The following is an 18,319-nucleotide window of genomic DNA, read 5'->3' as shown; positions in this document are numbered from 1 at the left end:
TGGCAGTCTATGGTCTATATGGTACCAATCACGTTAGTGAAGCCTGAGTGACATATCTGTAATCGGCATGGTCATGATTGTATGATCTTCATAAAAAATTATGAAAATTATGAAAATTATGAATCATGATATGATTTTTTTATGAAAAAAAAAAAAAAACTGCTTTACAACATTGGGTCTTAAGTGGCTTGGAAATGCCATAAAAAAAACCTAAACTGTTTTTTAAACATAAAAGCGACAAAAAACGACAATCTCACGAATCACGAGAAAAAATATATATCTCAGAAAGAAAGTGCACTATCGCGCTGCGCTGGACTTCCCGTATCACTATCAGCTCCGCTTATGAAGCCGGGATCTAATCCTGTTAACATGAAATAAGCTGCTCCCGAGCAGGTTTAAGTTTGCGCACATGTTGCTATGATAGCAAGTCCAGGATGAGCGTTGAAGAACCCCCCCCCCCCCCCCCCCCCCCCAGTGCTGTTCCTCAAACTCGAAACAAAGAGTCATTGTTGTGGTTTCCACACTTTATCAAGTAAGAAATGTTTCTTGAGCTCCAAAACTCAGCATATTAGAGTGATTTCTGTTAGATCATGTGGGACTGAAGACTGGAGTAATGTGGTTTAGCCATCACAGAATGATTTTGAAATCATTAAAAAAAAAAAAAAGTTAAAATAAAAAAGGGTTATTTTATATTGTCTTACTATTTCACAATACTCGTGTTTTTGACTGCATTTTTGATCAACTAAATGCAGCTTTGTGGAGCAGAAGACACTTATTTTAAAAACACATTGGAATTGTCCACCTTATGTGAATTTGTGTAAAGACTTGTTATTTTTAAGACAACCACAAGATGGGATCAGAGCATTGAACATTGAGCAACTAAACAACTTTAAATCAGAGAACCTGTTCAGTAAATATGTCTTTACATTTACAGCCTCAGTTCAAAAACGAATCAACTAAAAACCTTACTCTCAGATAACCACACACCGTCTGAGTTCAATTGAAGACCAATTCAAATGTTTGAGTTCCCATGTTATATTTCTTACAGCACTTTAATTCAGTTTCAAAGAACAGCCTGTTGTTTAAGGAATGCAATCTTACCAGTTATTTTCATACTATTGCAGAATAATTTCCCCTGTTACTTTCACTGTAAAGGTATGTTTCATTTTATTGTACATCTATTGTACAAGGCGACGAGTTTTCATCATGACGCGCTCCGGAGCGCACGGACTCATAACAACGGGAGCGCGCATTGGTCTCTGTGCGCGTAACACCGCGTGATAGTGGATATACACATTCACCAATCCCGAGCACTTGCCAGAGTGGCGAGCAATGAGCGGGTTTGCAGAGTCTTGTCAGTGAATGTCTCATCAGTGAATGTCTCAGTGTGTGTCTCAGATCTTCCTGAAGCAACAGCATCGCTCGCGTGAGGTCCACGCGCGTCATGGCGGGAGCGCAGCCGGGAGTTCACGCGCTTCAGCTCAAACGCGTGTCCGTGCCCGAGAAGCTCAGGACGGGGGACAAGTTCATGAAGTGGGACGATGTAAGTAACATTCATGGCAGATTCAGATTCTCAGTGTACTTGTGGAGCAGTGTTAGCGCGAGCTGTCAGGGTCAGTCAAAAGTCACAATTACATGCTGGTTTACTCTAGAATTGTTTTTGTGTCTTATATTAGAATATTTTTGAAAACCTATTAAAAAGCTATTCATCCCATAATGAACCTTCTGTCATCGTTTACTCTCCCTCATGTCGTTCCAAACCCGTGTGAATGTTTTCCTTGGAACATCATAATCCCAGTGTAGAGAAAGACAGATTGGTTTGGTTCGGAAATGATGACAGAATTTACATTTAGAGTGATTCTCTCATTAAATGCAGATATGTTGTGTAAACAAAGGTACTCTTCAGTGTCAGTGTACTGTATTGCACTATACCGTTGTCATGTCATATTTGCATAGTTGCATCTATTTCAGCTCTAATGGACTGTTAGTTTGTTAGTGCTGTTTGTTTGACATCATGTTTAGGCAAATGACCTTTATTTATAACTGTAATCATAACAGATGGCAATGCACCTTGCACGTGAACACGGAAATGTTACGATTCTCTTCAATGTAATGTTTCCTCGAGCTCATATTTTCCCCTAAAGCTTTCCGATACTCCTCTCCTGCCATAAAAGGTCAAAGCTGCCTGTGAAAGTCCTCAAGCCCAAGTGATTCGATTAGAGAAACAAAATGCTGACATAGAGCTTCATGGAGGGACAAACAACTAAACAACAGAGAAAACCTCAGATTTTACTTGATGATGAGAAACTGTCATCCATGGGTGAATTAGACATTAATTGTAGATAGGTTCTTTGTATTATTGATTTTCCAGAATGAATGCACGTAAGTCATGGGAGAACTATATTGTTTTAATTCCAAGCCTGATTTAAACTGTGATGAGAGATGACAGTGTGTCTGCTTCTGAGGAGACTTTATATGGGATAGAAGTGGGATTTATATTTTCCTATCAGAAACCATTTCTCTCCAGTCGATCATAATTCGGTTTAAAGGGGGACTACACCTGCTGGTTTACTGAACATCTTTAGCGATTTGTTGTGCTTTGGGAGTTCTTCAATATCCACAGTGTTTAGCCCATCCTATGAACGGCAGAAATTAGTGAATGAGTGATTTTGTAAAGCACCTGAAAGCACTACTGTATGTATTGAACCTGCAGCAGATCAAGATGAAGATGATGATGATGATGATGATGATGATGATGAAGGTGATGAAACCTAATCCGTGATGCTGTAACTGTGTTTCTTAGACAGACATGAACACACAGTTAAATCTCTGTCAAGTGAAGAGGTGTGGCTGGGGCGATCAACAACCAATCTGATTCCTTCAAGTAATTGCATAATCGTATAGTCACGTAATTGTCTAGTCATTTAAGCAATCCACCAACTAGTCGAGTTTGTACATCTTTCAGTAAGAAGAAGCATTGTTCTCATGAAATGTTGTATTTTTAGCACTTCTCGTGTTATTGCCTCACTTTGCTGTATTCCTCATTGGTAAGTCGTTTTGGATAAAAGCTTCTGCTAAATAATTAAATATAAATGTCATGTATGGCAGTGACAACAATATAAAATATAAAACAGAACGATGAATGATGCCGTGTGTTTCCGGTGTGTTTTGGATTTTCCCAGTTTTCCCAGTGTGTTTCCTGACGTGTGCATGAGGAGCAGGGATGCATGTGATGCTCTGGCTCCAGGATTTTCCCAGTGTGTTTCCTGACGTGTGCATGAGGAGCAGGGATGCATGTGATGCTCTGGCTCCAGGATTTTCCCAGTTTTCCCAGTGTGTTTCCTGACGTGTGCATGAGGAGCAGGGGTGCATGTGATGCTCTGGCTCCAGGATTTTCCCAGTGTGTTTCCTGATGTGTGCATGAGGAGCAGGGGTGCATGTGATGCTCTGGCTCCAGGATTTTCCCAGTTTTCCCAGTGTGTTTCCTGACGTGTGCATGAGGAGCAGGGATGCATGTGATGCTCTGGCTCCAGGATTTTCCCAGTGTGTTTCCTGACGTGTGCATGAGGAGCAGGGATGCATGTGATGCTCTGGCTCCAGGATTTTCCCAGTTTTCCCAGTGTGTTTCCTGACGTGTGCATGAGGAGCAGGGGTGCATGTGATGCTCTGGCTCCAGGATTTTCCCAGTGTGTTTCCTGACGTGTGCATGAGGAGCAGGGGTGCATGTGATGCTCTGGCTCCAGGATTTTCCCAGTTTTCCCAGTGTGTTTCCTGACGTGTGCATGAGGAGCAGGGGTGCATGTGATGCTCTGACTCCAGGATTTTCCCAGTTTTCCCAGTGTGTTTCCTGACGTGTGCATGAGGAGCAGGGGTGCATGTGATGCTCTGGCTCCAGGATTTTCCCAGTGTGTTTCCTGATGTGTGCATGAGGAGCAGGGGTGCATGTGATGCTCTGGCTCCAGGATTTTCCCAGTGTGTTTCCTGATGTGTGCATGAGGAGCAGGGGTGCATGTGATGCTCTGGCTCCAGGATTTTCCCAGTTTTCCCAGTGTGTTTCCTGACGTGTGCATGAGGAGCAGGGATGCATGTGATGCTCTGGCTCCAGGATTTTCCCAGTTTTCCCAGTGTGTTTCCTGACGTGTGCATGAGGAGCAGGGATGCATGTGATGCTCTGGCTCCAGGATTTTCCCAGTTTTCCCAGTGTGTTTCCTGACGTGTGCATGAGGAGCAGGGATGCATGTGATGCTCTGGCTCCAGGATTTTCCCAGTTTTCCCAGTGTGTTTCCTGACGTGTGCATGAGGAGCAGGGATGCATGTGATGCTCTTGCTCCAGGATTTTCTGTTTAACTTTTATCTTCTGTGAGTCAGGATTGTTTTCCTTCTCACTGGTAAAACTGAACGGAAAAGAGGCTTGCCTGTAAAAAGCTTTTGAAGCCCAGAGTTTTTATGCAAACGCTGGTTGAACGCTTTAGTTCGGTTGTTTACAGTTGCTGAGGAGCTTCGCAACTTTACTTCTTTTTTAATGTAGAGTTGATCTGATGTGCGTCACACGTGTGTGTTTATCTGCTGTCTCGTCCAATCAGAGTCTGGACTCTCTGTTTTCTAATATTAGTTTAGCTGTTTTTGCATTTGAACTCAAGTGTTTCAGAATGTGAATCTGTTTTACACTGATGTTATTTTGATTCTGATATGAATATCTGATCTTTTGTCCTCCATCAAGATTAAAAAAAGAAGAAGAAAATAATCAGAGAATAAAAAAAAAAATGTTTTCAATGAATTATCAAAAATTAGACGTGGCACAACTGATATATTTTGTATTCAACTGGCAACAAAATAACTGTTATATAATAATATACCATATGATCTGCCCAAAATAGTCTGGGGACACTAAGGATCACATCACCGGCTCACTTGGCATTTAACACACTTTTATGGTCATTATTAAACTGTCTTGTCAGATGTCTGACTGCATGCATGTTGCCATTGTGCAGACAATGACAGAACGTTTCAGTAATGAAACGCCTTCAGGAATCCAGAGCTCATTTCTCCAGCCATTGATTGGCTCCTCAAGCGTCTGGCTTTAAATCTCCTCACTGGGAGAAACAGGACTCTCTGTAACTGCAGATCCCGTAGGATCGCAACTGTTTCTTCAGACAGCAGTGAGATTACATGGAGATCAAACCGAGACGTTCTCTAGGAATGTGTGTGTAAATCATCATCCGCTGTGTAAACGAAGCTCTATCCTCCTCAGGCTTGGGCTCGTTTTTAACGTTTCATTGAGGAGATGGAGGCTTCAGTGTTTCAGTGTTTAAGGAGGCAAAGTAATTTGGAACTTGCTCCATTATCTACAAAATTCTCAGCTGTGGTTTCTCTGCCAGTGTGTTTGTCTTACAGTGGCAGAATCTGCATCTAAAAGCGTCCCAGTAATAAATCATGTAGAAACAGGACCCTGTCAGACGAGTTGTTGACCGTATACATGATCGGACACACTCAGTAAAAGCTGTGGTGTTATCTCTTCTCAGAGCACACTGGTCACAGATGTTGTGTTGTGGACTGATACTAAAGCACTGATGTGTGTCGAATGTCTGCATGCGTAATCGGCCCCTGCTGAAGTTTAGGGACTATAAAACACCACTGCGTTCCTCCACAAAAACGTGCTGGTCTTTTTATAGAGCTCCAGTAATATTTGCAGTTGCTATGTGAAGTCCTGAGGGTTAAATGAAACACGAGCTGCTCCTGTCTCTCTGCGTCTGACGGCTCACACTCAACTCTCTGTTTCATTCACGACAAGGTTTGTGTTGCAGGAACTACAGTGCTCTATTTACTCTAGTTCACATCTATCTTACTCTTTAATATCTCTCTTTTTCTCTCATCAACACAAACACGCCATACTTCTAATTCTTCTCATCTACCCATGTTTCTCTTGAACATACTGATTATGTTGACTGTAATAAAATACCTAGTGTGCAGTGCTGACCCTGATGACCCTGATGTGTTTGTCTGGTGTTTTGAGGTGATTGTCTGATGTTTTGAGGTGATTGTCTGGTGTTTTGAGGTGTTTGTCTGGTGTTTTGAGGTGATTGTCTGGTGTTTTGAGGTGATTGTCTGGTGTTTTGAGGTGATTGTCTGGTGTTTTGAGGTGATTGTCTGGTGTTTTGAGGTGATTGTCTGGTGTTTTGAGGTGATTGTCTGGTGTTTTGAGGTGATTGTCTGGTGTTTTGAGGTGATTGTCTGGTGTTTTGAGGTGATTGTCTGGTGTTTTGAGGTGATTGTCTGGTGTTTTGAGGTGATTGTCTGGTGTTTTGAGGTGTTTGTCTGGTGTTTTGAGGTGATTGTCTGGTGTTTTGAGGTGATTGTCTGGTGTTTTGAGGTGATTGTCTGGTGTTTTGAGGTGTTTGTCTGGTGTTTTGAGGTGATTGTCTGGTGTTTTGAGGTGATTGTCTGGTGTTTTGAGGTGATTGTCTGGTGTTTTGAGGTGATTGTCTGGTGTTTTGAGGTGATTGTCTGGTGTTTTGAGGTGATTGTCTGGTGTTTTGAGGTGATTGTCTGGTGTTTTGAGGTGATTGTCTGGTGTTTTGAGGTGTTTGTCTGGTGTTTTGAGGTGATTGTCTGGTGTTTTGAGGTGATTGTCTGGTGTTTTGAGGTGATTGTCTGGTGTTTTGAGGTGTTTGTCTGGTGTTTTGAGGTGATTGTCTGGTGTTTTGAGGTGATTGTCTGGTGTTTTGAGGTGATTGTCTGGTGTTTTGAGGTGATTGTCTGGTGTTTTGAGGTGATTGTCTGGTGTTTTGAGGTGTTTGTCTGGTGTTTTGAGGTGATTGTCTGATGTTTTGATGCGTTTGTCTGGTGTTTTGAGGTGATTGTCTGGTGTTTTGAGGTGTTTGTCTGGTGTTTTGAGGTGATTGTCTGGTGTTTTGAGGTGATTGTCTGGTGTTTTGAGGTGATTGTCTGGTGTTTTGATGTGTTTGTCTGGTGTTTTGATGTGTTTGTCTGGTGTTTTGAGGTGATTTTCTGGTGTTTTGAGGTGATTGTCTGGTGTTTTGAGGTGATTGTCTGATGTTTTGAGGTGATTGTCTGGTGTTTTGAGGTGATTGTCTGATGTTTTGATGCGTTTGTCTGGTGTTTTGATGTGTTTGTCTGGTGTTTTGATGTGTTTGTCTGGTGTTTTGATGTGTTTGTCTGGTGTTTTGATGTGTTTGTCTGGTGTTTTGAGGTGATTGTCTGATGTTTTGATGTGTTTGTCTGGTGTTTTGATGTGTTTGTCTGGTGTTTTGATGTGTTTGTCTGGTGTTTTGATGTGTTTGTCTGGTGTTTTGAGGTGATTGTCTGATGTTTTGAGGTGATTGTCTGGTGTTTTGAGGTGTTTGTCTGGTGTTTTGAGGTGATTGTCTGGTGTTTTGAGGTGATTGTCTGGTGTTTTGAGGTGATTGTCTGGTGTTTTGAGGTGTTTGTCTGGTGTTTTGAGGTGATTGTCTGATGTTTTGATGCGTTTGTCTGGTGTTTTGAGGTGATTGTCTGGTGTTTTGAGGTGTTTGTCTGGTGTTTTGAGGTGATTGTCTGGTGTTTTGAGGTGATTGTCTGGTGTTTTGAGGTGATTGTCTGGTGTTTTGATGTGTTTGTCTGGTGTTTTGATGTGTTTGTCTGGTGTTTTGAGGTGATTTTCTGGTGTTTTGAGGTGATTGTCTGGTGTTTTGATGTGTTTGTCTGGTGTTTTGATGTGTTTGTCTGGTGTTTTGATGTGTTTGTCTGGTGTTTTGAGGTGATTGTCTGGTGTTTTGAGGTGATTGTCTGGTGTTTTGAGTGTTTTGAGGTGATTGGTGTTTTGAGGTGATTGTCTGGTGTTTTGAGTGTTTTGAGGTGATTGTCTGGTGTTTGAGGTGATTGTCTGGTGTTTGAGGTGATTGTCTGGTGGTGATTGTCTGGTGTTTGAGGTGATTGTCTGGTGTTTGAGGTGATTGTCTGGTGTTTTGAGGTGATTGTCTGGTGTTTGAGGTGATTGTCTGGTGTTTTGAGTGTTTTGAGGTGATTGTCTGGTGTTTTGAGTGTTTTGAGGTGATTGTCTGGTGTTTGAGGTGATTGTCTGGTGTTTTGAGGTGATTGTCTGGTGTTTTGAGGTGATTGTCTGGTGTTTTGAGGTGATTGGTGTTTTGATGTGTTTGTCTGGTGTTTTGAGGTGATTGTCTGGTGTTTTGAGTGTTTTGAGGTGATTGTCTGGTGTTTGAGGTGATTGTCTGGTGTTTTGATGTGTTTGTCTGGTGTTTTGATATGATTGTCTGGTGTTTTGATGTGATTGTCTGGTGTTTTGAGGTGATTGTCTGGTGTTTTGATGTGTTTTGAGGTGATTGTCTGGTGTTTTGATGTGATTGTCTGGTGTTTTGATGTGTTTGTCTGGTGTTTTGATGTGTTTGTCTGGTGTTTTGATGTGATCGTCTGGTGTTTTGATGTGTTTGTCTGGTGTTTTGATGTATTTGTCTGGTGTTTTGATGTGTTTGTCTGGTGTTTTGAGGTGTTTGTCTGATGTTTTGATGCGTTTGTCTGGTGTTTTGATGTATTTGTCTGGTGTTTTGATGTGATTGGTGTTTTGATGTGTTTGTCTGGTGTTTTGAGGTGATTGTCTGGTGTTTTGAGTGTTTTGAGGTGATTGTCTGGTGTTTTGAAGTGATTGTCTGGTGTTTGATGTGATTGGTGTTTTGATGTGTTTGTCTGGTGTTTTGAGGTGATTGTCTGGTGTTTTGAGTGTTTTGAGGTGATTGTCTGGTGTTTTGAAGTGATTGTCTGGTGTTTGATGTGATTGTCTGGTGTTTTGATGCGTTTGTCTGGTGTTTTGAGGTGATTGTCTGGTGTTTGAGGTGATTGTCTGGTGTTTTGAGGTGATTGTCTGGTGTTTTGATGTGTTTTGAGGTGATTGTCTGGTGTTTTGAGGTGATTGTCTGGTGTTTTGATGTATTTGTCTGGTGTTTTGATGTGATTGTCTGGTGTTTTGATGTGTTTTCTGGTGTTTTGAGGTGATTGTCTGGTGTTTTGAGTGTTTTGAGGTGATTGTCTGGTGTTTTGAAGTGATTGTCTGGTGTTTGAGGTGATTGTCTGGTGTTTTGATGCGTTTGTCTGGTGTTTTGAGGTGATTGTCTGGTGTTTGAGGTGATTGTCTGGTGTTTTGAGGTAATTGTCTGGTGTTTTGAGGTAATTGTCTGGTGTTTTGATGTATTTGTCTGGTGTTTTGATGTGATTGTCTGGTGTTTTGATGTGTTTGTCTGGTGTTTTGAGGTGATTGTCTGGTGTTTTGAGTGTTTTGAGGTGATTGTCTGGTGTTTTGAAGTGATTGTCTGGTGTTTGAGGTGATTGTCTGGTGTTTTGATGCGTTTGTCTGGTGTTTTGATGTGATTGTCTGGTGTTTGAGGTGATTGTCTGGTGTTTTGAGGTGATTGTCTGGTGTTTTGAGGTGATTGTCTGGTGTTTTGATGTATTTGTCTGGTGTTTTGATGTGTTTGTCTGGTATTTTGAGGTGATTGTCTGGTGTTTTGATGTGTTTGTCTGGTATTTTGAGGTGATTGTCTGGTGATTTGATGTGTTTGTCTGGTGTTTTGATGTGATTGTCTGGTGTTTTGATGTGTTTGTCTGGTGTTTTGATGTGTTTGTCTGGTGTTTTGATGTGATTGTCTGGTGTTTTGATGTGTTTGTCTGGTGTTTTGATGTGTTTGTCTGGTGTTTTGATGTGTTTGTCTGGTGTTTTGATGTGTTTGTCTGGTGTTTTGAGGTGTTTGTCTGGTGTTTTGATGTGTTTGTCTGGTGTTTTGAGGTGATTGTCTGGTGTTTTGAGGTGATTGTTTGGTGTTTTGATGTGTTTGTCTGTTGTTTTGATGCGTTTGTCTGGTGTTTTGAGGTGATTGTCTGGTGTTTTGAGGTGATTGTCTGGTGTTTTGAGGTGATTGTCTGGTGTTTTGATGTGTTTGTCTGGTGTTTTGAGGTGATTGTCTGGTGTTTTGATGTGTTTGTCTGTTGTTTTGATGTGTTTGTCTGGTGTTTTGAGGTGATTGTCTGGTGTTTTGATGTGTTTGTCTGGTGTTTTGTAGGACTGCACCACAGTTACGCCGGTGACGCTGCGGGTCGACCCTCAGGGCTTCTACCTTTACTGGACCGATCAGAATAAGGTAATTTCTTTCTTTTTTTTCAAATTCTGATTTGAAGCAAACTGTGTCCTGCGTTATAGATAGTCAATAATAGCAAGTGTCTCCTACAGAGTGGTTCGCTTTTATTTAATGCATGTAAGTTTCTTCTCAAAACATAAAGGCCTTTTTAGTCTAACCCTAACCCAAAATGGCACCCTTAACCCTTCATCATTCAGAAAGTCTGTACACACTGTGGCCAAATGTAAGAGTGTTGGCTTTCAGGGTTTCATCCCGGTCTCTAACAGCAGTAAGGGAACCATTGGCCAGCATGTGAAGATCTGTGCGACCCTCCAATATTCCCCAGATCATCACTGTCTCACCACCAAACCGGTCATGCTGGATGTTGCAGTCAGCATAACGTTCCCCATGGCATCTCCAGACTCTTTCATGCCACCCTCATGAAGTGTGTTTCTAACCGGTTGATGCACACCAGGTCCTTCTCTAGGGCTCTTGCACTGCTCTTCCTGTTCCTGTTCCTCCTCCTGTTCCTACTGTTCTTCCTCCTGTTTCTTCTCCTGCTCTGCTTGTTCCTCCTGTTCCTCCTCCTGTTCCTCCTCCTGCTCCGCCTGTTCCTACTCCTGTTCCTCTTCTTTCTCCTCCTGTTCCTCCCCCTGTTCCTCTTCCTGTTCCTCCCCCTGTTCCTCTTCCTGTTCCTCCTCCTGCTCCGCCTGTTCCTCCTGTTCCTCCTCCTGCTCCACCTGTTCTTCCTGTTCCTCTTCCTGTTCCTCCTCCTGTTCCTACTGTTCTTCCTCCTGTTTCTCCTCCTGTTCCTCCTCCTGCTCTGCTTGTTCCTCCTGTTCCTCCTCCTGTTCCTCCTCCTGTTCCGCCTGTTCCTACTCCTGTTCCTCTTCCTACTCTGCCTGTTCCTCCCCCTGTTCCTCTTCCTGTTCCTCCCCCTGTTCCTCTTCCTGTTCCTCCTCCTGCTCCGCCTGTTCCTCCTGTTCCTCCTCCTGCTCCACCTTTTCTTCCTGTTCCTCTTCCTGTTCCTACTGTTCCTCCCCCTGTTCCTCCTGTTCCTCCCCCTGCTCCTCCTGTTCCTCCTCCTGCTCCTCCTGTTCCTCCCCCTGCTCCTCCTGCTCCTCCTGTTCCTCCTCCTGCTCCACTTGTTCTTCCTGTCACTCTTCCTGTTCCTCCTCCTGCTCCACCGGTTCTTCCTGTTCTTCCCCCTGTTCCTCTTCCTGTTCCTCCTGCTCCACCTGTTCTTCCTGTCCCTCTTCCTGTTCCTCCTCCTGCTCCGCCTGTTCCTCCTGTTCCTCCTGTTCCTCCCCCGTTCCTCCTCCTGTTCCTCCTGTTCCTCCCCCGTTCCTCCTCCTGTTCCTCCTCCTGCTCCGCCTGTTCCTCCTCCTGTTCCTCCTCCTGCTCCACCTGTTCCTCCTCCTGTTCCTCCTCCTGCTCCACCTGTTCCTCCTCCTGTTCCTCTTCCTGTTCCTCCTCCTGCTCCTCCTCCTGCTCCACCTGTTCCTCCTCCTGTTCCTCTTCCTGTTCCTCCTCCTGCTCCTCCTGTTCCTCCTCCTGTTCCTCTTACTGTTCCTCTTACTGTTCCTCCTGTTCCTACTCCTGTTCCTCCTATTCCTCCTTTTCCTCCTCCTGTTCCTCCTCCTGCTCCTCCTGTTCCTCCTCCTTTTCCTCTTCCTCTTCCTGTTCCTTCTCACACACAGGAGCAGAGACTGGTCCTGCTGCTGGGTTATTGCTCTTCTCCTTCTCCTTCTCCTTGTGTAATTGCCCATCTCCCACTATATGCTCCATACTATTGAATCTGTGCTAGGAGAAACAACATGTGACGGGATGGATTTGGACAATCTGTGGAACTGATTGTGTTGCAGGTACTGCCTCATGCGACAGACAGGGACCCTAACAAAACACAAAACTAAAGACAAATCAGTCAGGAAGGATAAAGATAAAGGATAAATTGTCTGTGGCCTCCCCCTGCAAACCCATTCCCTGTTTAAGGGCTGTGTTACTGTTGCCTACAGTCAGCTCCTGTTAGTGTATGAAGCTCTGTGGAAAGTGTAAGATGTTCGGAAGTTAAGAGTTGTATAGTGTATTCAGCCTTTACTTTATTCAGTGTACACACACACAGTTAGTTCAGGAGTGCCGATATAACAATCCAGCACCTCTGGGACGTTTCAGTGTTTTCATCACTCTACTTTCTCTGTGTTTGTTCCAGACAATTTTTTTTTCCAGACAAGTTTCTTTCGAATTATGTGCTCTGGTGAATCGTGACCAGTAACACCAAATACATGCATTAAGAAATGAAGAAGAGTCCATTTTAAAATCATACTGATGTTTGTAAAGATGTTAAGTCATGCCAATAGGTCTTTTTCTGTCTGATTCTCAACAGAGCTCTGCTCTTCTTCTATTGAACACAGTTCAGAAAACACTATCATATCGGGTTACAGAGACTAACTGAGACAGAAAACTTAAACCCTAGAGGTGATTTGCTAATGGAGAGATGCTTTGTCAGATCCTCTGACTCCTGTGGCTCTACATCTAGTGTGTCCATCATATAATTATCTGACATGTCATCATGTGTGTGCAGTCGCTCCAGTCATTAACTGAACTTCTTTGAGATTGCAGCTCATCTTCGATGTCGATGGCATCAGGACAGGTTGATCTTGAGCACCACAGCTCAGTATCTCAGATCATCTGTGCTCCTGAAAAAGATGATTTCTTATGACTAGACCTGTACGCAACTATTGAAGTCCACTAGTGAGTGTTTGTTTGTTTATGTATTTGAGCTGAATTGGAAGATACAACTAATCGGAGAGCTTTCAGTGTGTTGATGACATGGATGATGACAGTCAAGAAGTTGTATCTCTAAAATTCATCCTCTTTAAAGCAATTTCACTACCTGTAACGATACATTTCAGAACAATCATAGTCAGACTCAGAACACACATCATCACTGATCCTGAATCTGAACCTGCAAACTCTGACCTCTGGAAATTACAGCAGGTTTAGTGTGTTTATGCATCAAATGGACAGTAAAAAAAAAAAAAGTTTTTTTTTTTTTTTTTTTTTGCATTAATAGTTTATTAGTGTAGTTTAGTGTGTATGCATAGAACACACAGGGTGTGTGTCCTTCTGTGGAGTGTGGAGTTAGATCCTCAGGAACAGGTTCTACTCCACTGTCTCTCTGGGATCAGGTTTGAGTTCACACTGATGACAGTCAGTCCCAGAGGATTCTGTGCTGTCCCACAATGCAGCGCATTCACTCTCACACACACACACACACACACACACACACACACACACACACACACACACACACACACACACACACAAACACACACAAACACACACACACACACACACACAAACAAACACACACACACACACACACACACACACACAAACAAACAAACAAACAAACACACACACACACTCTCACACACACACTCTCACACACTCTCTCATACACAGACAGTCTCACACACACTCTCACACACACACTCTCTCTCATACACAGACAGTGTGTGATTCTACAGTGTGTGAATGGCGATTGTATTACATGGAACGTGAAAATAGAGACACCAGCCACCATAGTCACATGTTTGCCGGGAGCCAGAGCGCCTGACATCAAAGCAAATTTAAAAGTGCTGGCTAATGCTAATCATAAATTCTCTAAGGTTATTATTCACATCGGCACATATGATGTTCGACTCCGCCAGTCGGAGATCACCAAAATTAATATTAAAGAGGTGTGTGAACTCGCAAGTACAATCTCAGGCACTGTAATTTGCTCTGGCCTCCTTCCTGTTTGCAGGAGTGATGAGATAGTTAGTAGATTGTCATCACTCAATGGCTGGTTGTCTAAGTGGTGTCCGCAAAATAATATAGGGTTAATAGACAATTGGAAAAGTTTTTGGGGCAGACCTGACCTGTTGAAAAGAGATGGTATTCATCTTTCCTGGGATGGTGCTGCTCTTCTCTCTAGTAATATGGCACATAGTCTTAGAGCTCAAACATGACAATCTGGGGCTCAGGTCAGGAAGCAGACAGACTGGCTAAACCGACCGTCTGCTAGCTGTCTCACCTCACCAAGGTCAGATAAATCCCGTCACATAGAGACTCTTTCACCTAGATATCATCATATAGAGACTGTGTCTGTTCCCCGAATTTGGAAATACAAAAAACTCCCAAATCCATTTAAGGGTAATAATTTAATTGATGTTCAACAAATAAAAAACAGATATAATATGGATGAGCAAATGATAAAGCTTGGGTTGCTGAATATTCGATCCCTTACTTCAAAAGCACTCATTGTTAATGATGTGATTACAGATTATAATCTAGATGTGCTGTGTTTGACAGAAACCTGGCTAAAACCAAACAATTACATTACTTTAAATGAGTCCACCCCGCAAGATTACTGTTATAAACATGAGCCTCGTCTGAAAGGCAAAGGGGGAGGTGTTGCTGTAATTTATAGTAATATTTTCAAAATTACTAAGAAGTCTTGTTTCAAATATATTTTTTTATTTTTTATTTTATTTGACAGGGACATTGCAATTAAACATAGTACAAAACAAGTTAGTAACTGATGCTATGCAAAAAGAGTTTATAGCTAGAGCTAATTTTCAACTCCAGTCCCTGGTTGGGCCTTTACACTACAACATTTTCTATTTCATCATAAAAACATATCTATAGACACACCATATAAATCACTTACATACACAAACTAGCTATTTACAAATGGGTACATTCCTGTTTCGATTTCATCCAAGACTTAACTCGAGAAGTGAACATTTTAAGCTCAGTCATGGTTTTATGTTCAGTGGGTAATGAGTTCCACAACTTTGCACCTTTAATATGAAAAAGCAGACTGACCAAATGAAGTCTTACGGTACGGGACTATACAGTTGTTATTGATAGAGCCTCTGGTGACTCTGTTGATGCTTTGTCTCTGCATAAATGAACTGAGTGGCTCAGGTGCTATATTATTGAGACATTTGAAAGTTAGTTTGAGAAAACATAAATCACTAAAGCTTTCAAAGCTTAACAATTTATACTTCTGGAGAATATTGCAATGATGGTAGCGGATTGGCTTCTTGTCCATAATCTTTATAGTTTGATTGTATAATGACCTGATGTTTTTAGTTGCTGAGAGCGTGGCCTGTGCCCATGCTGTCATGCAGTATGATATATGAGAGAATATCATAGCATGCATGTACAGGAGGGCGGCCTGGTTTGGGATGTATTGTCTAATTAGTTTGAAACAGTTTAGGTTGCTTTGTATAGTTTTTGAGATTTTCTTAAGATGTTTGTCAAATTTTAATTGGGGGTCAAGGATCAATCCAAGGTATTTAAAATCTGTTACCAATTTTATAGTTGTGTCTTGCAAAGTAATCTGAAAATGTTGTTCCACATTTTGTCTTTTAATAGAAAAACACATTGCTACAGTTTTAGTTGAATTTAGCACCAACTGATTTTGAATGAGCCATTGACTAACCTCAGCCATACAAGTGGTCAAAACCTCCGCTGACTGTTCCGGTGACTTAGCGGGTGCATAAAAAACAGCACCATCCGCATAAAGTTGGCAATTTACATCTGGACAGATTTGTGGCAAATCATTTATAAAAAGACTAAACATCAAAGGTCCCAGTATAGAGCCCTGTGGTATGCCCCTTTGAATGCGTAAGAATGGTGACCTATCCTGACCAACTTTAACACACTGATGTCTGTCTTGAAGATAAGATGTGAACCAGCTAACTGTCTCAGCAGAAAAGTTGAAGGATGTCATCTTGGATAGTAGTAGGCTATGACTGACCGTTTCGAAAGCCTTTTTTAGATCTAAAAACACCGCTCCTACAACTTGACTCCTGTCCATGGACTGTTTTAGATTTTCAATCAAACAGCAGTTTGCAGTTTCGGTTGAATAACCTGGTCTAAAACCAAACTGCTGTGGGTGGAGGAGCTGATTGGTTTCCAAGTGGTCAATCAATTGTGCAGCTACTACTTTCTCTTTGAATTGTGATTCAAAAGTAAGTGTTGATGCTTAATGTAACACTATATAGTGTAAATGATAAATCACGTTTGAGATTTGTGCTGGCTACTGTATACAGGCCACCAGGGCACCATACAGACTTTATCAAAGAATTTGCTGACTTTCTATCAGAGTTAGTATTGGCTGCAGATAAAGTACTAATTGTTGGTGATTTTAATATACATGTAGATAACGAAAAAGATGCATTGGGATTGGCATTTAAAGACATTTTTTTTTTTTTTTTTTTTTTTTTCTCCCACCTCCACCCCCCCCTCTTCGGAGGACAGCTTTATTTTATTTTTATTTTTTATAGAGGCGATATATTTTTTAAGTACATACACTATATTACATTCAAATCACATTTATAATCAGTGCATTTAACTGTTGTCCTACCATAACCTTTCACCATGTTTTAGTAAGATTTAGTAAGATTTTCCACAGACTGATAACAGGCTTGTACTGGCTGCAGACTGCTGAGCTGGGACACAGACTGGTAACGGGCTTGTGCTGACTGCAGACTGCTGGGCCGGGACACAGGCTGGTAACTGGATTGTGCTGACTGCAGACTGCTGGGCCGGGACACAGGCTGGTAACTGGATTGTGCTGACTGCAGACTGTTGGGCTGGGACACAGGCTGGTAACTGGATTGTGCTGACTGCAGACTGCTGGGCTGGTCCACAGACTGGTAACGGGCTTGTACTGACTACAGGCTGCTGAGCTGGGAGACAGATTGGTAACGGGATTGTGCTGACTGCAGACCACTGAGCTGGTCCAGAGACTGGTTACGGGCTTGTACTGACTACAGGCCGCTGAGCTGGAAGACAGATTGGTAACGGGATTGTGCTGACTGCAGGTCGCTGATCTAGGACTCAGACTGAGAGCTGGTTTGTGCTGACTGCAGGCCACTGGGCTGGTCCACTGGGCTGGTAACGGGCTTGTGCTGACTGCAGACTGCTGGGCCGGGACACAGGCTGGTAACTGGATTGTGCTGACTGCAGACTGCTGGACTGGGACACGGACTGGTAATGAAATTAATTTGACTGCCGCTGAGCTGGGACACAGACTGGTAACGGGATTGTGCTGACTGTGGGCCACTGGGCTGGTCCACAGACTGGTAACGGGCTTGTGCTGACTGCAGGCCACTGGGCTGGTCCACAGACTGGTAACGGGCTTGTGCTGACTGCCGACTGCTAGGCTGGTCTACAGACTGGTAACGAGCTTGTGCTGACTGCAGACTACTGAGCTGAGACACAGACTGGTAACGGGCTTGTGTTGACTGCAGACCATTGGGCTGGTCCAGAGACTGGTAACGGGCTTGTGCTGACTGCCGACTGCTGTGCTGGTCTACAGACTGGTAACGAGCTTGTGCTTACTGCAGACTACTGGGCTGAGACACAGACTGGTAACGAGATTGTGCTGACTGCGGACCACTGAGCTGGTCCAGAGACTGGTAACGGGCTTGTGCTGACTGCAGGCCGCTGAGCTGGGACACAGACTGGTAACGGGATTAAGCTGACTGGAGGCCGCTGAGCTGGGACACAGACTGGTAACGGGATTAAGCTGACTGGAGGCCGCTGAGCTGGGACACAGACTGGTAACGGGATTAAGCTGACTGGAGGCCGCTGAGCTGGGACACAGACTGGTAACGGGATTAAGCTGACTGCAGGCCGCTAAGCTGGGACACAGACTGAGAGCTGGTTTGTGCTGACTGCAGACCATTGGGCTGGTCCACAGACTGGTAATGGGCTTGTGCTGACTGCAGGCCACTGGGCTGGTCCACAGACTGGTAATAAGATTGTGCTGACTGCAGGCCATTGATCTGGGACATCAGACTGGTAACGGGCTTGTGCTGACTGCAGACCACTGGGCTGGTCCGGAGACTGGTAACGGACTTGTGCTGACTGCAGACTGCTGGGCTGGGACACAGACTGGTAATAAGATTGTGCTGACTGCAGGCCATTGATCTGGGACATCAGACTGGTAACGGACTTGTGCTGACTGCAGACTGCTGGGCTGGGACACAGACTGGTAATAAGATTGTGCTGACTGCAGGCCATTGATCTGGGACATCAGACTGGTAACAGGCTTGTGCTGACTGCAGACCACTGGGCTGGTCCACAGACTGGTAATAAGATTGTGCTGACTGCAGGCCATTGATCTGGGACATCAG

At 43.4% G+C, this 18,319-nt stretch overlaps 1 protein-coding gene across 1 annotated transcript in view; it reads left to right on the top strand.

Moving 5' to 3' along the window:
- Positions 1-1,208: 1,208 nt before the first annotated feature.
- plcb1l (phospholipase C beta 1-like) overlaps positions 1,209-18,319 on the top strand; it is a 166,125-nt gene continuing 149,014 nt past the window's right edge. The window contains exons 1-2 of the mRNA XM_079889165.1: positions 1,209-1,543; positions 10,068-10,145. The gene's annotated coding sequence lies outside the window, so the exon portion shown is untranslated. The remainder of the gene's footprint in view (positions 1,544-10,067; positions 10,146-18,319) is intronic.

Source organism: Squalius cephalus (assembly GCF_949319135.1).
Source record: "Squalius cephalus genome assembly, chromosome: 12".
NCBI classification, from domain to species: Eukaryota; Metazoa; Chordata; class Actinopteri; order Cypriniformes; family Leuciscidae; genus Squalius; species Squalius cephalus.
The sequence above is the reverse complement of the archived record's forward strand: the minus strand, read 5'-3'. Positions and strand labels throughout refer to the sequence as shown.